Genomic DNA, 22,610 nt, shown 5'->3' with positions numbered 1-22,610 from the left:
CTGAAAGAGGAAGATCTCTTTCCAGACCTATCAGATCCTGAAAAAAGAGACTGGTCAGACTTTGAAGAACCTGGACCTTGTTGTACTGCTTCTAAGAAGGGTTTTTTAAAAGACCTCTTAGTATTAAATTTGTTTTTCCTCTCCAGGAAAGCCCTGTCATAAAAGGAATGACAAATCGAACAAGACTCCTGGAGATGGACAGCTCCTAGGCAATAGAGACAAACAGTGTGTCTATCAGGGAGATTTTATGTCCATGTTTTTCACATTTCTTGAAACCAGAGTGTTTTGATTATTTAGAAGACATGCTTAACAGGGACAGTAACACGAGAAAAAGATTAGATTTTTTTTTTTTTTTACAGTAACAACCACCACAATAAATTTTAAACAATAAAGTATGAGTAAGGACGTGGAAGAGAAAGGCACAGCCCTCTAACTTAAATGGGCTATGCCCAGAAGACTAGAGAAAAGGGAAAGCCCTCTAATTTAAATAGGCTGAGGGTAGAACAGTTCTCTAATTTAAATGAACTGTCCTAAAACAGATTTTTAAAACAGAAAAAAGGAAAGGTAAGAAGAGTCCACTAAAACGGGCTTGAAAGTGTTAAGGTGGAGGCCGGGATAGGGAAAAGACCTAGGCGGGAGATGACAGCCAACAGCAGAAAAAAACAGAACAAGGCGGAAATAACTAACCAGGTAACTAATTATTTAGTATCAAAAATAGCTAGGAATAAGCAATTTTTACAATAGTAATAATGATGAAGAGAATACTTAGCCAGAGCCAGTAGAACAAGCACCCAAGCTTGTTTAATGGCAAACGAGATCTGCGGAGTTGTCCTAGTGCATGCTGGGATAGGGTTTGGCCACAAGCTAGTGGAAGACCTCGAGTTTGTATACAAGACCGAGTCAGAGCAGAGGATCAGAATTCAAACCCATCCTGGTAAGAATGAAGGCGAAAGAGGACAACAACACATCCTTCATTTAATTTAATCACTCATTCCTAACTTTTAAGAAGTATTTTTTCTGTCGATCTGTAAAATTCTTATAAAATTTGTATCCTATTCCATCTGATCCTAAAACTGACTGTAAATTAACTTGTCTAAGTACCTTATCTAATTCATATAAGGAAATCTAATTTTCCAATTCTTTATTTTCTTGTTCTGTCAATTTATTAACATGCCATTCTTTTTTGCACTATTTTGAAACATTTTTCTTTACATAATTTATCACGATATTCAGAATTCATTCCCACAATTTTTTTACCTCTCCTCCATCACCTTTCATTTTTCTCATACTAGTATTCCTTTTAACTATGCTACTCAAGTAGGCTGATAAACCTCTTCTTTTTTTACCTTGTAAATAATATATTTGCTTAAATAATAAGCAATTAATTTTCTCTTGATTCTTTTCATACATTCGCCACTCTATCACATATTCTATATTGTTACTTTCCAAATCCTTTAAAGCATCCACAAACATTGTTTTATAATTTATTTTTTCTGCTTTTCTTACATCTGCCTGCCATTTAAAAAAATGTTTTCCTTGCAAAACTAACCACCACTCAAACCAGGTTTAATAACATACTCTAGTGGAAATCTAATCTTTCCATAAACACATTTTTTTTTATTTTCATCACATAATTTCATTTATTGCTTTTATTTCTTTTCCCAATCTGTTATACACCTTATTTTGTTGAATTTCTATCAACATGGCTGAGTACTCTGAAAAGCCTGTTACAAATGTCTCTCCCTTAGCTATATTTAAACCTTGTGATATAATAAAATAATCTACTTCCATTTTATATATACCTCAACTATATGTCCATATATTATTTCAAATCTTTAATGTGCCACATTTTATAACTTCAAAAAATGTCTTAAAATCATTTCCTCTTTTTTTTCCCCCTCTCAAATCACAATTAAAATCGCCTGTTAATATTATATTCATATTATTGCATAATCCAAAATTTTACAAAATACATTTTCCTTTTCTTTATTTGAAACATAGACATACAATGCTATAATTCTATATACCTGATTATGCCCATCTGAGATCTATAATACTTAATCTTACCATTATTGCCAATGTCATGTTCAACATTTTCAATGACATTCTACAAAGTACAACTATACCTTCTTTCTTAAATTTCAGTGTATCACCTCCTCAAAGATTCTTTATTTGAAATCTCACCTTGTGTTAAAAATCTTGCACCTTCCAATGTTATTACATCAAAAACATACTTGCTACACCAATTTAGGATGCTTATTCTTCTACTTATATTTCTGATACTGTTTACATTTACCGAAAGCACTCTAAAGTTGTCATTATGTCTTTGTTGTAGCTTACCAGAAATTGTATATTTGAAGTATGCATCTCATTTGTGTTACCCACTTTTCTTTTTCTCTTTTATATGTATCCCTTTAAACTGTCTTTTTCTGTCTCTTAGTCCTTTGCCAATAGAATTCTTTTTAGCTTTTTCTATTTTCCAGTTTATATCTTCCTCATACTTTAGTTCAGAACCTTGTTCTGTATTATCTTCTGTTTCATTTTCCTCTTTATCCTTATCTTTATTTTTTACCATGACCTTGCTCCCCTACTTCTCTATCATTTACTGGGACTGTCGTATACTATCCTCCCTTTTGTTTTCTTTTTCTTCATTCTTTTTTCTAGATTATTATTCATCCATAAATGCTCAATTTTGCTGCATTTAAAACATTTCAATTCACACTTTTTTGCATCATGATGTGTTTCCCCACAAATATAACATTTCCTCGTAGCATAGTTAGTTATAAAATGATCTTTTCCACAGGGGAAAAAAACACTTTCAGTTGTCCCCAATATTTTATATCACCACTGTTACCCTCTACATTTATCATACTAGGAAAATGAACAATTTTTTCTTTCTCCATTTTTGGTACAATATGACAGTCCTGCCCCATCAGTACATACTACTCTATCATAGCCTTTGCTAACATCCATACTTCATTACAAAGTTTAAATGTCTCTAACGTCTCTTTTTCAACTTCATTTCAAAACTGAACATGTATTTTATTTTTTGTATTTTGGTTAACTGCTTTAACCACATAAAAATTCCATGGATTATGGTTCTTTTTCTTCTCATAATCCCTGCAAAAACATTCTAGAATAGAACTAGTCTCAAAAATAACGTCATAAAATATTTCTTTATGAAAAAGAATAAAAACTCTTGCCTCTTGAGCCTTCACTCCCAATGGGGCCATTAAATTATCCCAAATGCCATACCTCTCCATTTCTTTTTCTTCTTTGTTCTGAATTCTCACCATAAAGTTCCTTTGATTGTTGACATTTCATTTCCTTTGTTCTTCTCTCATCACTTTCCCTGCAGTTTTTAACAGTCTTGGCACGAGTTCTTTGCATGGCAATCTTCTTTCAAAATAGCTTCTGATTCTTCCAACTGAATTTTGTCCATAATTTCACCCCTTGAACCTTCTTTTTCACTCTCTGGCTCACTCTGCAACAAGAATTCACTGAAAATATCCCACAACCTTCCCTACTGGAGGGATGTAATAACTGATCCATCATTGTTTTGAAAATGTGCTTCTAATGAAACAAACAAATTCTGATAAAACAGCTCATCAGAATCTTGCAGAGTTTCAAAAACCACACCAGCATTTACCTGTGTGCTAACTGCCATCTTGGATCTCCTTAAGAGTTGATCTCCCGGCCACCACTGTGCTAGGAATGGAACACACACTCATCTAATAAGTAAAGGAAGTTCCCTGATGCCCTGGCCAAATTTTTCCTAGCAGTAAAACTATCACCTTGGATCTCCCCTGAAAAGACACCCCCTAGCCTACTGGGAGTAACCCAGTTAACAAAGGATAAATATAATATTTATATCTCTCTCAACTTAGGACTGGCAAGACCAGACAGGAGGAGAAGGTTACCACACACACTATAGACCCAGTCTCACAGAGTACCATCACAACCTCAAATCATACACATAAACACACAAAGACATACTCGGAGGCTCTGATCAGAAATCTACCAAAACAGCAGAGGCCACCAAAGCAGACACCCAAACAACCACCACCTCAGAACACAACACCTGCAACACATAGACCTCACAGTCAGGGTGACAAACAGTCACAGCCCTTAAGGCCAAACACAATGCCAGACACACTAGTCATTGGTGACTCCATAGTCAGACACACTGACGTCCCGCTCACCAGACTGAGTAAGGAGAGAGTTACAGTAAGCTGCCTGTCGGGCGCTAGAATCCGCCACATAACGCAAGCACTCAGGTCTCTCAACAGCAGGTACAAATACGACTCAGTCATTGTCCACGCTGGTGTAAATGACCTGAGACGTACCTCCTTGGACTACATGAAAAGAGACATTGAGGAGCTCTCTGATTATGTAGCCCAGGCAGGTATGACCCTGACCTTGAGCAGTATCCTACCTTTACCAAGAATGATGCCACAATACAGAGATAAGATGATCAGCTTTAAAAATTGGCTTAAACTCTGGTGTCATTCAAAGGGGATCCAATGTCTGTCTGCCTGGGATGACATGCTGGACAAGCCACGCTGCTTCGCAAGGGACGGCTTGCACCTGTCACCCCTGGGATTCTGGATATTGGCAAAGGCTCTTGCCACGCCCATAGTGCCTTTTTAGGCAAGGCTCAAATTCTAAACCTACCACCCTAGAACACAAAAAAGGAAAAAACTAAGGGTAATGCTGCTCAATGCCAGAAGTCTAAATCTCAAAATGCACGCACTCGAGGCCCTTCTCAGTATGGAGAACATCGATGTCTGTGCTGTGACAGAAACCTGGTTCAAGGCTCCTGAGAGCACCCCAGCACTAACAGGTTTTACCTCATACCATGCGTTCCGGCCCCAAAATCCGGACAATATCAAGAAAGGAGGGGGGGTATCCATATTCATCAAGGACACCCACACCTCAAGACTGGTGGCAACGCACGATGCATCGGAGACCATCCAGGTGCAATTAACCATAGGCAAGACTGCTCTGCAAATTGTAGCATGTTACAGGCCATCCTCACAAACTCAGGAACCTCACATGGCTTTCCTGAAAACACTGGAGGGGATAAATGTATCTCCAAACACCATCATACTAGGTGACTTCAATTACCCTAATATAGACTGGGAACACTACTCAAGCCCAAACACCCTAGCCCAAAAGTTCCTGGAATTCATAAACTCAAATGCCATGGAACAACTAGTCACCATCCCCACAAGAGGAGAAAACATACTTGATCTCATCATCACGAACATGGGATCACAATGTTCAACACCGGAAGTATACCCCTCACTGGTGAGATCAGATCACAAACTAATCTTGCTGGAGGTCCTCATCCCACTCCCACCTGAAATAAAAAAGACCACAGTAAAAAACTTCTCGAAAGCCGACTTCACACTTCTAAAGACTAGTGTGGTCTCCTTTAAGGCCAGCGGAAAACAGTACTCAAGCCGCTGAATCACTTACAAATGCCTTCTACCAGCACCTGCAGGACTGCATGGATAAGGCAATCCCAAGCAAAACAAAGACTCTTTGTACCAAGGGCAAGCGTCCAGTCTGGTGGACCCCAGCCATAAACAAACTCTACAACAAAAGGAGGAAGCTACTACAAGATAGAGCAAAATCCTTAAAAGGTAAGACACCTTTGATCACTATAAGTAAAAAGCTAAGAGCTCTCATAAAATCATCCAAAGCAAATTTTGAGAGAAAAATAGCTAAAGACTCAAAAGACAATCATAAGGCCTTCTTTAGCTATGTTAGAAACCTGGGAGGAAACTCCCAGATATGCTCAGAACTAGTTCAAAATGATGTGAAGATTACTGATCCTACAGACATTGCCAACATACTGGCTGACAGGTTCAGTGCAAACTTCTCCCCCCCAAAAGGAGAGATATCTATACCAAATGGTTGCAGCCCCCCAAACATCTCAAACGCCCAAGTGAGAACTGCTCTCTCCAAAGCAAAAAACACAGCATCCATGGGACCTGATGGTGTCCCAGGCTGTGTGCTCCACGAACTCAATGAGGAATTAAACCCACAGCTAGGACAGCTGTTTAATCATAGTCTCACCTCTGGATACGCACCCAGGAGTGGCGCACTGCGACTGTGGTCCCACTTCACAAAGGCGGTGCCTCCACAGACCCTGGAAATTACCGGCCCATTAGCTTGACAAGCCTTATCTGCAAAGCTATGGAGAGGATCATAATGGACCTCATAAATAAAGACATAGGGAATTTGCAGACTTTGGATGCAACACAGTTTGGCTTTGTCAAAGGCAGATCATGCCTTTTAAACTTGGTTGACTTTTTCGAAACAGTCACCAAAGCCATTGATGAGGGAAAGGCAGTCCATACAGCCTACCTTGATCTGGCGAAGGCCTTCGACACAATACCCCACTCGGGTATCATTGAAAAACTCATCAGCTTAAATGTTAACCCATACATCACAAGATGGGTTGCAAACTGGCTGAGTGACAGAACCCACAGGGTCAGAGTTGCTGGCGCCATGTCAGACTCAAAGCCTGTCACAAGTGGTGTCCCACAGGGCTCAGTCCTGGGCCCACTCTTGTTTGGCATCTACTTTTCCGAAGTACAAGCAAACACAGGGGGGTTATGGCTGACAAAGTTTGCAGATGACTGCAAACTGGGCGCCGTAGTCGAAAACACATCTGCCACAGATATCCTTCAGAAGGGTCTCACAGAAACGGATGACTGGTGCCAGAGCCATGGCCTAAAGTTAAATGCCAAAAAATGCATAGTCATACCCTTCGGGAAAAACAAGGTTACCTACCATATAGGTGGTAATCCTCTGAGCACAGAAGAAGTTATCAGGGACCTGGGGACCCAGGTTGACAGTAGCCTGTCATTCGACACCCATGTAGCTAAAGTAGTTAGGAAGACCTTCTACATTGCCCACCTTATCATGAAGGGATTCACATCTAGATCAAGGGAGGTCATAGTCTCCCTATACTCATCACTCATCAGACCAATGATTGAGTACAATGCCCCATTCGGAATGTATCTGACCCGACACTTGCAGCAGCTGGAGAGGCCACAAAAGTTCCTCACCAAAAGGATAAATGGTCTCAAAAATCTGTCCTATGCTGCCCGACTGAAAGAACTCCAGCTCTATTCAGTCGCACCGCTTGCTCAGAGGTGACCTTTGCCTGACATACAAGGCCATGTCTAACCCAGATTTGATGAATATGCTTCACCTCAAAAAATCTAGATCCATCAGAGCCACAAGGGCGGGAGACTTAAACCTCGACACGGCTATTAATAGGATGTGCTGGAGGGATAGATTCATCACCCAAAGACTCCCTATGCTGTGGAACAAAATCCCGGTATATGTGAGGCAGAGCACCTCGCTGGCCTTGTTCAAGAGAAATCTTGACCAATGGATGGGAGATCGCAGATATACTCCAGGGATTACCTCGGTGTCACTGCTAGACAGAGGCACAGCAAAATAATGGGTATAGTTCCCCATACAAAAGGGGTGGCGTAAGCCACAAAACTATGGGCTGGGCTTATAAATGCCCTCGGGCAGATAGCCTAGTATGAACCTATGAACCTATAATAAAAAATATTACATCACTGAGGATGAAAACACAATGTTCAGTACTTTATCCATGTCATCAGGCTCCAATAAACATTCAGTTCTCAATATTCTACAAATATTTTTACAATCATCCCTTACCACCTGTGGTGACTGTATAATGTTCAGTGATACTTTGGCCAATTCCTCTTTAACTCCCCTGATTTAGTTCAGAAATCTTCAGTTACCATGTTCCACTTAAATTAAAGCATTCATTATCCAGAGTACACTTCTATTACCATACTTTTAAAGCACTTGTGGGAACACTACCAAATTTCCAACCCTGAATTAAAATAAAAATCATGTGAACCCAAACTGTCAAAATGCATGAAGACTGTTGAATAAATGTAGATATGTTGCATGTATGAACAAATTAAGGGGATAAGTAGTTGGTGAAAAAGTTTGATTTTCAAAAGGAGATTGGAATGAGCTTCTTAAAATGGCAGGTAAAATAAGTCATCTGCGGGTATGGGATCACCACATTAGATGGCTTAGAAACCCTCTATATTTTTTGCAAATAGAAAAGGTATTGAAGATGTTGGTATAAGAAAGACATATGTGCATATGTTTTGGGAATAAGGAGCCATACAACAATGCTGGAAAGATATTAATGAGTGGGAAACTATTTTTTAAAAGAAGGTGTCTAGAAGATGGCAATTTTACTTAATGGGATTAAGAGGCAAGGAAAAAGGGTGGACCTCCCCTGGAAAAAAATATATTGTTATTGGGTTAGGAGTTTGATCGCTAAAGCTTAGAAAGGTAATTTTCTATGGAAGGAAAGTTTGCTTGGAACCAATAATATAAAGATATATTATAGAGTATTATGTCCATAGGAATCAAGAGAAAATGAGACAAGGATATTTCAACAATTTGTTAAACTAAGATTATTTTAGAAATTAAATTGTAGTCTGGATGGGAATGGTACTGAGATTGATTGTGGGTGGGTTGTTATTTTCACAGTGTGATACACATGTATATTTAGGACTTACTGATTAAATGGTTAATTTTATGATTGTCTCTAAATTATCTTTGTACTTTATCATTATGTAGGCGGAATATTTTATTCGGTCTTTTAGATTATTCGTTGTAAATATGAGATCTAATTTTAGTTTTAGTATCTACCATTGAATATTATTGCTGTTTATCAATGATAAATAAACAGAATCAAAGTATGAAAGTGATTTATGTGCAGAAGCCTTTGCTCTCAAGCCAAGTGAACTAATAAGGATTAAAGAAAAATTCTCCTCACTTTACCTCAACCAGCAGAGTAAACAATGATCTCAGCTCTTGATATTTTAATTATTAGTAATAGCTACTACCTATTAGTCACAGTAACTGCAATTTATTCGATGAGCCACCAGTCCCCTCTTATTCTGTTCCCCTGGTTTAATGTAATATCCTTCACCTACTGCATTATACATAGATTAATGAGTTAATCAAACTGAGTCAGCACCAACCAGTCTTCTTTTTAGAAGACCTGTAAGAACTCTTCTGATTCTGCAAAGCAGAATGGGTTAAGAGATCATGAAAATATACTCTTCAAAACGCTGCTGTGCTGGTGAGAGGAAAGAAAGAATAAACAAAGCAGCTTATATCTCATGTAGCCCCTTTGGTTATTAAATATAAAGCCCTAACTATGATATAGGCTGAGCTTGATTAGTGGTTCAAGTGACTGAAGGAGCTGACTGGGAAGGATGGGAGAAAGCAGACCATGCTAGTTCACTCATCTTGGACAGTAGGATGTGATTTAGCTTGCCACTAGAGTAACACCTTATGGGTGTACTAGGTATTACTCACTAGAGATCAAGTTAGCACAGTCATTGCTTACCACCAGAAAACTAAGAGGAATATGGCATGTACAGGCCTGCTTCTCCTTGGGAGATTAACAGCAACCTCCGAGGAGCCGTAGATGGGGAAGGGAATGCTCCAAATGAGGAGAGGTTAGTCTGCCACCACTGGGCCAACAAGCTGACCTGCTCCCTACCACCTGACTCTCCCCAGGAAATGGAGAACTGTTTGGGACACCCTGGTGGAAATGAAGAAGCAATGGGTCTCTAGTCCAGCCTGGGAGTGCCCGGCTCCTATGGATGCCCAGAATGAACAGTTCCATTGAGTGTCAGCAGTGAAACCATCAGACAAAGTCCTGGGACAGTAAATACATATCTCATACATAATACCACTAACATATGTTTTAACTACATTATAATTAAATATTAAAATGCTGTACCAAGTGGGTCTAAGAGTATAAATCACATATTTATTCCTTCAGTTATTTATGCTTAGTTCTACCATTTCTGCTTAAAATTGGCAAGATCCCATTTGTTCAGTCCATTTTTTTGGTTTATACAATACTAGCTCACTTTCTGTCCCCTCACTTTTTGCAGCTCCAGAGACTTAATTACTAGAAGTTCTCTACTGTAGAAATGTTAATGCTTCTTGTGTGCCTAAAATGTTTTGGACCCTCTTGAAAGAATACATTTAGGTATGATGGATGCATTAACTTAAGTTTAATCTCTGCTGCCATGAATCTTGGTATTCATTGTTGTCATAACAGCTAGGTTATTATTGTCTATAAAGATAAAATGAACACTGACATTCCAGAGAACATCCAACTTCCACAGTCTACTTAACAACTCTTCTTTCATAGCATTAGTTTCCAGGTGACCTAGGCTATAATTTTTTTTGTTCTTGGTTCTGCCTCTATAATCCTGTGCCCTGTGCACTCTCTCAGTCTAGATTGACTCTTCTACTAGACCAGATCATCTGGCAAAGTGAAGCTACATAAAGAAAGTGTAGCTTCTCCCTTCCATGCATTCTGAGATACCAATAACTCACTATTTTTCTCTTCACTATCTTTCATATCAATTAATTTTTCCAATAATTCTTCATATTTAGCCATAAGATCAGTAGCCCTGTTTTTAAGTATATTTTCTTTGGTAGGACAACATGATTCTGAATGCTTGAACAGTGTTTTGTCATCCTCAGCACTGTGTGTCAATGTATGCTCCATGAAGCCATCTGATTCAGATATTGTGTTCTGTAGCTCCTGCAGAATTAGACATAATGCAGGCTTTTGTGTATCTGTGGCCGTATTGCACTAAGGATGATTTGGAAAGTCCTAAGCAGTCATGTCTGCTATGCAGTCTGTGTTACAGCCTATCTTCTTTCCAGAGATGCACTTTGCTTTTTCCCCTTCATTTGGTTTAGCACTAGACATGTAATTCAATAATTCATAAAGGTCCACTTGTCTTTATAAATTACTTTTCTGGCCAAGAGAAAATAATCCTTCTATATTTATCTAGAATGTCAGTTTTCCTCAGAAGCAATCATGGCCATATGTTTTCACAATCAGCCACACTGGAAGTCCCCATCATTGCCATTGCTTTTTATTAAAAATTCGACATATGAGATGTATACAGTGAACAAAGTGACTGACTGTGGGCGTGGGGCTGTCTATGGTTTGTCAATAACTGACAGAAAGGAAAAAGAACAATAAAAAACAGAACTGAATAACAGAAGACATATTGAAAAAGAATTCAGAAAGATTTCAGTTACTCAGTCTTGAGGTGAGTAAAGATGCCACTAAATGAAGGCAGGAATAAGTGTCTTGAAGTGCTACGTATGTACGGCTTGTGATGCCTTACAAAGGGAAATGGTTAGTCTTGAAGTGCTACGTATGTATGGCTTGTGATGCCTTACAAAGGGAAATAGTTCCTTTAAACATGTGAGTTACTATCCTGAGCCAGTTTTAGCTAATCAGCCAGCACTAGGGTGCAGCCAGAGAATTCAAGAAACTGGCTTAGAATACAAAATTGAAAGGAAACTCTATTTTGTGTAACCTGCTGGGTTTTTCTCAGAAAAATTAATTGCTGGTAAAAATAGGATTATCTTTCCCCATGTTAGTAAAGCCTTAGAGAGTGGGTAATACAAACAGTGGAGGTGTGAACTTGGACTTACAGCAAAAATGCTTTTTCAGGTTGATTTTTTACTCCTTAATGAGGTTTGCATCTTGGAGGTTTCTCTGATTTGTAATCACTCTTGACTGATTCAATCACAAATGAGTCGTATATCAATGAAACTGCCAAACCAAAGACCACATGGAAGAATCAAGTCTCAATATCCAAAACCTCTGCTCCCCCAAGGCTTGCTTACTAATCTTTAGTGGCAGGTAGTTCCCCTCCTGCTTCTAACATCATGGAAATCACGTTTGGAGGTGCTTTTCTCAACAAATAAGTTATTCATATCTGTTTAGAGGCAGTTATCATCCCCTCAAATGCTAAACTCAACAAGTTACTTAAAGCATACTTATATGACACATGCATCCAGGTATTCCATTCACCTGACCAACTTAAGTAGTCTGCAAAAGATTAACTGGGTCTAATACACCCCATCTTCTTGGACCATCTTTACCTCAGACCCCCACTTACTATATCCAAGTAGCAATAGCAGATCAGGGGCTGCTAAACACAAAAGGTAGCTCAAGCCTTTTCCCAAAGCAACTCCACACAACAACTCTCTCAAGCTCCACTGTATTATCAGATGTCATTAATATTGACTGCTTCCACCTAGCACTATACATCTTTATCATCAACAAATATTAGTTCTTTACCTACAGAGCTTCAAATACAGTTGGGGAGGTGGGTCATTTAAACCACTCACTTCTCATGGCATTATAAGACTTTAAGATCTTCTTTCTGATTCTGAACTCATCCCTAACAATATTATGTGTATGGTCTCTTTTTAGACTAAGGGTAATCCTGACTTTTGCATTAGAAATGCTCCCTTAAAGTGTGAAGGGTTTCACCAAAGGAAGAATCCTCTGGGGGAGAGGCTGAAGGAATGGAATCCTCTGCATCAGAATCCTCATAAGCAGAGAGGGGTTGCATGTCTTCATATTCAGATGCATCAGAGTCATCGGACTCCTGTTCAGACAAAACTACAGGGAACAGATCTCTTTTTCTTTTGGATGGGGTAGCGTGGCTTCCCCTGATCAGCATGATAAGGTCTTCCACCATTTTAAGCATCTGAGACTGAGGCAAGGAAGCAGGCACCTGAGATCGGGTCGTTGGTTTCTTGGGTGTGGTTCGTAACCTGGGCCCAAGAAACTCGGTAGTTTTCAAAAGAACAGTAGTCGCGAAAGAAGTCATTGGTTTGTGTCGAGAATTGGTAGTGCAAAGGACTTCCTCAGATGCCGGTGCCTGCTCAGCAGCTCCAGACCAATCCATGGTAGAGACGACCGCAGGATCCTTAGTCGAAGAGTTTTGTGGCATACCGGACTCCGTAAGGGTCTCGGTAGTGGCGTGAGAATCCACAGAAGTGGGCATCAGGGACTGCGGAAGCACCTCACTGAGGACCGGAGAACGGATGACTAGCTTAACGGCAGCATTGTCGGTAGGTTTGGACCTGTGCAGTCTCTGCCTTTATCTTTATGCTTTTTCAGAAGATCTGCTGTCGGATGGCTTACCGAAGCCATACTGGAATTCGAGGACTGTAAGCGAAAATATCTAGCTACAACAAGGGCCCAACGACTTACAGTTCTGGCGTTGAACAAAGCACAGAAGCAACAGCATGGAACGTCATGGTCTAGGCCTAAACAAGTGACGCAGTAAGAATGAAAGTCTCGGTGTGGTATTTGCTTTCCACAGGCGAGACAATTGTTACTTTTTTCTTGCACTAACCAATGTCAGAAAAAGTGATCTCCAACGAGGTACTTAGCTTTAGAAGACTTTTGCTTCAGTTCAGAAGACTAAACTCAGGTAGCGGCTGACCGGCACTCGTGTGAACTGCTTTTGCTTTGGGCTCCACGGCAAGAAAGACTGATGTAATGGTGTCGGCTGCCTTACTTTATACTACTGATGACCTAACACCAGTCCTGAAGCAACAGCAACTGACGCAGAAATACTAAGCCTCTGGTATTCAGGCCAGCTGAGGGCTACCCTGGCAGGGATAACCCAAATGTGATGCCTGCAACAGTGAAACACGTAGAACATCTGTCTTTCAGCATTCTGGTCAATTCTTCATATGAAGCCTTAGATGAGGCACCTATCTATACCCCCAGATATTAGAAGACTCCCACAAACAACACAGAGTGTTAGGGGGTATAAGAAGTGGCATAATTCACAGCTGTAACCCTCACCTTAGTTGCACTAGTTCTGTACACATAAAATTTACCAAATGTTTCCAGCCTCTGAGTAAAAAGGCAAATCCACTTTTAACCAAGTTAACTATATCAACATCGCATTAGCAAAATTACAATATTAAACTCTTTGTCCCCTACTCTACAACCCAACCATGCACTTTAGACTATTTAGTTCAAACAGCTAACACCTTAAAATACACCACACCCCTGCTTAGTCTATCTGCTTAACCAAAAAAGGTAAAGATGTACTTGCTGATCCTTCACTCTGGCCTCTGATCTCCTATACACACACATAATAAAATCAACAAAATCTGGAGTACATCCCAAGGTTAGTAAAGCTCTGGCCAATTAATACCATTCTTCCCTATCAAAGGTCTTCTCTGTGTCTAAGCTAAGCGCTACAAAACCCTTCTGCTCAGACTTGACCAAATGCATAACAATTTCTGTCTTCAGTACATTGTATTAAAGGTCTGTCCTACATTATGAAACCCACATTAACCAAGACTAATTAAATCCAATAGCTAACAGGATTGCCAGCTGGTTATATTGGCTACCAAATGTTGGCATAAACAAAGAAGTGTCATTAATCAGTATTTACCCTCCTTTGGAATATTCACTATTGCTGCCTGTCACCAGGGTGGGGGAACTTTCCTATTTTCAATTATTTCATTACTTTATTACATAATCTCTAAGGCTATCAACAAGTTTGTCTATGCAAAGTGTCTTCACCTCCACAGGCATACCATTACTAACTTGTGTTCTCCTGGTGATTGCTCTTACTGTCACAGGTTATCACTAGGCAATCAGTCTAGTACACTATTAAGAACCTTGCCAATATAAATCCCATATCTATCTGTTTTCTTTAAAAGAAAGTACAGTTGCGTAAGAAAATTTACCGTAACACTAGATGTTCAAATGATTACTGCTGCAGTGGCTTTGGCTATATGAGTTATATCCTGTCAAGGATATAACAGCTGGCCAGCTTCCAAATTCAGGGCACATTCCCCACATTCAAACCATTAGGCAGAATGAGCTGAGCTACCTAAAAAGACAGGTTTTGGTGTCAAGGCCTTCAGAAATTCTGTGCTGAATGAGGCTGAGCCCTGACAGTATATAGCTAGGAATAAAGATTTATATATATATATATATATATATATATATATATACACACAAATGTTAAGAAAATGTATAACTGCAATGTGCAAGCTTAGATGCATTTAGGGTTTAAAAAGAAATTAATACGTTTATTCTGCTTATTCTGTGTGAAATATGTGCAGCTGCAGGAAACCTTGATAAGAGAACAATTGACGCTTGAAAGTCTACCATAGTCAGCAGAATGTGTATTCAGGCCAGGGTTGTATCTTTACCCTAGGCAAATGCATCATATCAAGAACTGGACAGCTGAACAAGTGTGAGAAACAAAGGAGGGCTGAAATTAGCCAAAGGCCAGGTTGTTTTTCTCAAAGATGTTTTTGCAAGACAGCAATTTTCTGACTATGTCAGCAGTAAATCTAACAATATCTTCCTTTCTGACCATGTCAGCAGTAAAACTAACAATATTTTCTTGTGTACATGCAGAGAACTGCATAAGAATAGCATGCTGAACTATGGAAAATCAGACAAACCTTGTGCATAGATGTTTTGTCTCCTTGCTGCAAGTAATAAAGGGTGCCTTGCTTGAACCTTACATGCATTGATCTTTGTGTTTTCCTTTACAGATTGGTCCCTCGAGCCGGAAACCCTCACTTCACCTCGGATCAGACGGCCAGGTGGCTTAAACCGTACGGGGAAGAAACCAAATCGGTTCTTCTTATGTGAAAAGTCCTCCGACTGAATTGTCGCCAAAAGAGGCCAGCCACTTTCTGATCTGCGACTGAAGGACGGGTTTTCCGCAAATCAGTGATCAATCATGTGGGCTCAGGTAAGGTGAATCTACTTTTTCTGTTTCAAGATCAGGGACTGGATGTGTATTGTTTCTGTCAGATTGTGTTTTCTTACAGTCAGGGATAGAAAGGGTACAATCTTGTCACAGATCAGGTGAAACAGATCAGTAGGCTTTAGACAGTCATTCTGAAGAGACTTTAACAAAATCCATGGTACAAGTAAAAATCTAAAGGCGACAGGTAATATTTTTCTGAACAGTCTACGTAGCAAACAAAAAAAGGAAAAAAAAGGGTAATAGTTGTGCAAAAATACCCGGAAACCCACCGTTAACAGAAGACGCAAAATATATGCAGTCGCAGCGCGCAGACAATGTCAGGTATTTTTCAAAATGGGTTATAAAATATGAGTTTGATGGAAAATTAGAAAAATCCTCACTTACCAAACTTATTAAGCAACTTAAAAACTGATTCCAAAGGTCGAATTAAAAAACAATGATAGTCAGGAATTCCCCGGGCACACAGGTGGTTGGAGGAAGCAAACCGCAGAGACCAAAAGAACAAAAACTCAAAGACAATGTTTTTAGATAAAGAAGACAATAACTTGGTAGTGGCATCGGCACCTCCGCCTCCCCCTTCTCTACCAGAGTACGGAGCAGGTGAGCAGATTGACCCACCCCCATTATATCCTATGCTCACTAAAGAAAGGGACTGTATAAAATTGAAACTAGCTAAAGTTAGAGATCCCATCGAAACTAGGTCTTGAACGAAGGGAAATAAGCAAGAAGGCAGCTCTGAATTATGTCAGGTAGAGTTAAGGATATACAACCTGTAGAAGAGGAAATATGCCCACTTATAGAAGTTCCGAACCCTCAGGCAGGACAGGATGATCAGACTCCAACTATCCTAGTATATAGGTCTTGGACTCAGGAAGATATCCGGAAAGCTACAGAAGGGATTCCCCATCCGAAACTTAATTTCAGAAAATTTTCGGAAGATTTACAAGGAATGAGGCTAAGTTACAACTTGAATGGGGAAGAGATAGAAAAAGTAGTTCGACAGATTGTAGAACCAGATTGGTACAAGATTTGTGGCAACTGGAATCCTCGTAACGCTGCACAAAAACCTCTTCCACACAGCAGCGCAGAATTAGATACTAGAGTGAAGGGACTTACAGACCGCATCTCTGAGAAATGGAAACCTAGGGCAGACTGGACTTGCATTAATCAATGTGTCCAGCAGGAGGGTGAATTTGTCGACCAGTACTTTGCTAGACTGTTACAGTGTTTTAACAACCACTGTGGAATGCAGGTTCCCGAAGATCAAAAACAAGATTCCCCATATGAACAACAGTTGAAAAATGCATTTTAAAAGGTAGTAGTGCACCTATAAGCAGTTTCATTACAAAACACATGGTTGACCATCGAACAAGCAGATTACACTCACTGCTTGAATATGCTAGACATGCTGAAAGGCATTTCAATAGCAAAAAGAAAAAGAAGGCTCAGGTATTCTCCGTGGAAGACGGAGCAGAAGTTTATGTAGTACACCCCGGGAAAAAGCAAGAAGAATGCACAGGGAGGTAGGCAGTCTGATCTGTGATCAGAAGATTTTGAAGGACGCAAAAAAAGGGGAGAATGTTTTAAATGTGGTAAAAAGGGACATTTAGCAAGGGATTGCAGAAAAAATAAGAAGGCAACAACGGAAGATAAGGAAGGTGAGGACTGACTATATGATAGTCAGGAATCACTAGAAGGGACTAGTAAAGAAAGAACAAAAGAGGATGTGAGAAGGGAAGTAGAGGAAGTACAAGAAATTACTGACGATACAGAAGAAGACAAAGTACTAGACTTAGTTTTATTGAGCTTGGAGCTCTATTTAGCAGACACAAAGCCAGAAATTATACTTTTGGTGGAAGGCAGAGAAGTTAAATTTCTATGTGACTCAGGGGCATCATGGAACCTGATACATCCTTCCGAATTGCCTAAAAAATCAGAGTCATCTGACTACATATTGGTCAAAGCAGCTAATGGGCAATTATATCGGGAGCCCCTCTCCCACAATATCACAATAACTGATCCTGTGTCAGGATTAACACAAAAAGGTAAGATTGTAGTTTCTGCAAAATGCCCTGTTAATCTCTTGGGCAGGGATCTCATGCAGTTATTCGATATAGTGGTGGTTCCGACTATGCAGGGTATGGAGGCACAGCGACGAGCTGACACCTTTGTGGTGCAATCAGGGGGCGAGACGTTTTATTGGTACAGTCAGGACCTGGTTACGACTGGCCCAGGGACTGTGACCAAAGAACTGATGAACACAGCCATCAGTAAGTTTCCCTCCCTTGACATTGATAAACAGCACCTGCTAGATTGTACCCTGTATTTTTGTAACACACCAGGGCCTGATAATGAGTATGAAAAAGAATTATTTAAGCATCGTACAAATAGATTGGTACTGAGAAACTTATACTGGGATGCAGAAGGGAATAGTGTAGCCAGCTGTTCGCTGCCCCAGGAATTTTTAACACTCTATAAGTCCAATCGACTACCACATGTAAGCTTGACCAAGAATAAAAACATGCGGTGGGCAGACCTATGGGAGAGAGTTACAAGATGGGAAAAACAAACAGAACTGGAATTGTCAGGATAGGGAATACAAGTGCAGAAACTGAATTGGGTAACTCAAGCTAACCCAGCTGTACATCTGCAGTCTCGCGGAGACAGCTGATGGATACTCCTGTTGACGGAAGAAGAAAATGCCTTACGAGGTATACCAGAGACCCTCTGGTCAGCAGGAAAATCAGATGTAGGACTTATCCGTAATGCAGGTCCAGTTAGCATTACACCAAAATCAGCATTTAGACCGCAAAAAAGACAGTATCCCTTAAGAAAGGATGCAGAGGCAGGAATAAAACCTATCATAGCAGCATTACTTAAGGAAGGGGTGCTAGTAGAATCCCGATTCTCCATGTAATACACCTTTATTTCCAGTTAAAAAAGCCAATGGAGAATGGCATATGGTTCAGGATTTACAAGCTGTAAATGACGCTGTAATACCAAGGGCATCTACAGTGCCAGATCCACACACCTTCTTGAATGACTTAAAACCTCAACAAGAATATTTTTCCATGGTAGACATTAGTAATGCATTCTTTTCAATACCAATACACCCAGACAGACAGTATTGGTTTGCATTCACGTTTCAGGGGAAAAGATACACATAAACGCGACTACCACAGGGATATTGTGAGAGCTCTACTTACTATATTTTCACAAGAAATGTCAAGTAACCTAGCAGGATTTAACCCACCAAAGGGTAGTCAGATTTTACTTTATGTCGATGACATTCTATTAGCAGCCCCCACCCTGCAGGATTGCAGGGAAGATACAGTAGCACTCCTACAATTTCTAGCCGCTGAAGGACACAAAGTGAATAAGAGCAAACTACAAATTTGGAAAAAACAGGTAAAATACTTGGGATATGTAATATCCAAGGGAGGTAGAACTTTAGATGAGGACAGAAAAGTGGCAATTTACTAATTTTTGTCGGAGCTGGATTCCAAACTATGCCTTGGAATCTGCACCTCTGACTGACATTATTTACAAGACAACTATGGCAGTGCAGGACTTGTTACACTGGACAATGGAGGCAGAATCTGCTTTCTGTAAGCTAAAACAGTTAATAGCCTCCTCTCTGGTTCTGGGTTTGCCTAATTACCATAAGCGTTTTTTCCAGACTGTAAATTGCAAGCAGGGTTATATGACGTCAGTACTAACACAACAACATGGGGATAAGCAATGTCCCATTGCTTACTATTCATCACAATTAGACCCAGTGGCACGATATTTGCCACACTGTGTGCAGGCAGTAGTCGCGACAGCAATGGCAGTGCAGGCTTCGGCTTCAGTAGTCTTGTTTCACCCACTCACTCGAAGGGTACTTCATGCAGTTGCGATTATTTTATTAGAAGAAAAAGTAGCATATCTCTCTCCTGCATGACCATATTGTTGAGCCAACCTCATATGACAATTGAACGATGTACAACCTTAAACCCTTCTACCCTGCTTCCAACTGCTGCAGACGGCACACAACATCGCTGCCTGCAAATAATCGAGCAGAAGACATTACCTAGAAAAGACCTCACGGATGTCCCCTTGGATAATGCTGAGGTGACATACTACGTGGATGGCTCATGCAAAAGGGGCCCAGCAGGACAGAACCTAGTAGGATATGCAGTAGTCTCTGATACTAAGGTTACAGAAGTAAAATCTTTACCGCATCATTTATCTGCACAGGCAGCAGAATTGATAGCCCTGACACGGGCATGTACCTTAGCGAAGGGTAAATGTGTAAATATCTTCACTGATAGCCAGTACGCTTTTTCCACTGTGCATGTGTTTGCACAACAGTGGAAAAACCGAGGAATGATAACATCTACTGGCAAACCTATAAATCATGCGCAGTTAATTTTAGATCTTTTAGAATCCATTCAGTTGCCTCGAAAGGTGGCCATTTGCAAATGTCCAGCTCATACCAAACAACGAGATACAATTTCAAAAGGTAATGAAACAGCTGATACAGCTGCAAAACAAGCAGCTACAGAGGTATTCCTTCTAGATAAGGAATTACAACTCTCTGAAATTCTGAGCTTAGATATGTTAAAAACAATGCAGACACTCACTCCACATGCAGACAAACTGCGCTGGATGAAACGAGGAGCAGTCCTCGAAAAGGGGCTGTACATCTCTAAGGAAAGAAAACCAATACTACCTTTTAACCTGTTTCGCTACGCGGCATTGTTGAGCCATGGGCAGTGCCATGTCTCAACAGGGGGGATGGTACAGCTGGTGAACCAGGCGTTCACAACTTATGGATTTACAAACTATTTTAAAAAATTTTGTTTAATGTGTCAAATTTGTAACAAACATCATGCACAGGGGGCAATAAAACCTGAACGAGGGAGTTTTCCCACACACCATATCCGTTTCACACTATCTGTATGGATTTTATAGAACTTAACAAATATGAACACAAGAAATTTTGCCTTGTCATTATAGATATGTTCTCCAGGTGGGTGGAAGCTTTTCCAACCAAAAATCCAGATGCAGCTACAGTAGCAAAAGTACTTGTCAAGGAAATTATTCCTAGGTTTGGCATCCCAGAGATAATCTATAGTGACAATGGCACACACATTGTAAATCAAACTATACAGCAGCTGAGTAAGTTTTTTGGTATTTCTTTGAAAAATCATTGTGCATATCATCCGCAGTCTGCAGGGCTGGTTGAAAGGCATAATGGTATACTAAAAAGCAAACTAAGGAAATTGATTGCTGAAACAGGGAAAACCTGGCTGTACTGTTTACCTTTGGTGTTATTGAGCATGAGAACTGTCCCTACAGCAAAAGGACTGACTCCTTTTGAAAAGCTGTATGGAAGGGCTTATTACACACCCCAGAGAAAACCTCTCATGTCATCAGACCAGGAAGATGATTTTACACTAGCTGAATATATGAAAAAGTTGTTGAGTTCTAAACATCTGTTGAAGTTTAATTCTGTTTCAGGTCAGAAGCAAGCCGAAACATCGGAAGTGACAGTGACGCCAGGAGACTGGGTGTGAAGCGAAAGAACTGGGCATCGCCAAAGTGGGAAGGTCCCTACCAGGTGCTTCTTTTGACACCTACTGCAGTCAAGATAGCAGAGTGAGCTTCATGGATACACCTGACGCATTGCAAGCTGGTGAAAAACTTCGAGTTGGACAAAGACCTTACCTCTCCATCGGGACCTTAAGCACAAAAATCTGGCTACAAAGGGGGGGGGGGGGGTCAGATCAATAGGAACTGATTTGTCTCAAAACCAGTGAAGCAATCATCAGTGCTAAAGGTCCTATAGGGCAAAGAGTAAGATCACGTGTCCTGAATAAAAATGACTGAATCAAGAGAAGTTGAAATACATCCTTTTGAAAGAACTAGAGAAAACAGGAATGCAGAACAACCATTTCCACAGAAGTATTACATGACCCATCCTGTTGACTGTACTGGTAACAATAATCTTTTTATTGTGGCCATTTCTTTTCTCAGCCATGCAAGTAGAATTAAATAAGCATGCAGAGTGTCACCCGAATTTCAATACCTACCAAGCAATCAAATACGTGTATGCTGAAACCTTTAATGTTTCGAATTGCTGGGTCTACACAGCTCTATCAACAGCATATGGGGGGTTACTGCTAACTTCAGTTCCCCTATGGGGCTAATAAGACCTGGGAAAACCTAATTCATGGCACATCGAATGTCACATCAAAAGATAAAGTAGCATTTCACTTGTCTATTCGTCAAAAAGGAACTGTGTGTTTTTATAAGAATGATACAGTCAAGCTAGGATGGAGCCAATGCAACAGTTCCCTGTAGATGCTACACTAAACCTAATAACACCGGATCCTATTGCAACACAAACTATGATTCATTTGTTGAAGTGATGCAAAGGACAATCGAAGAAGTAAAACATGATACTGTTCTCTACAAACAACTGTCCATAATTGACAGAAAAATGTTTCACGCAGGACAAGGGTATGTCTATAGTAAAATTACTACTAAAGTGGAAGATTGCTACTTTATATGCGGAAGAAAAGCATATAAATGGCTACCCAAAAACTGGTCCGGTAGCTGTTTTTTGGGGTACCTGGTTCCGGCCATACGACACATAGCAGTTTTACCTCAAGGGAAAATTCGGTATGTCCGAGAAATCAAAAAGCCTGCTAATCCAGTGGGACAAATCAATGTACCCTGGAAATACCATCATGACTTAGGCCCTGGGAATAACAAAGGACTGTCGTACATGGATCTGGATGATGACATCATATCGTGGGCAGGCATACTACCAGCATATGGAGCAACAAAATCGATCTGGGAGCTGAGAAAATTATCTAAACTTATCGAAATAATGAGTAATGCAACCTTTTCTGCCCTAGAATTGGTAACCGATGA

General features: G+C 40.1%; 1 protein-coding gene across 10 annotated transcripts in view; it reads right to left on the bottom strand.

Moving 5' to 3' along the window:
• SH3GLB2 (SH3 domain containing GRB2 like, endophilin B2) overlaps positions 1-22,610 on the bottom strand; it is a 1,772,316-nt gene that overhangs the window by 490,603 nt on the left and 1,259,103 nt on the right. The window lies entirely within an intron of this gene.

The sequence above is a fragment of the Protopterus annectens genome, chromosome 16.part0 (assembly GCF_019279795.1).
Source record: "Protopterus annectens isolate FY-2018-M chromosome 16.part0, PAN1.0, whole genome shotgun sequence".
Taxonomy (NCBI): domain Eukaryota; kingdom Metazoa; phylum Chordata; order Ceratodontiformes; family Protopteridae; genus Protopterus; species Protopterus annectens.
The sequence above is the reverse complement of the archived record's forward strand: the minus strand, read 5'-3'. Positions and strand labels throughout refer to the sequence as shown.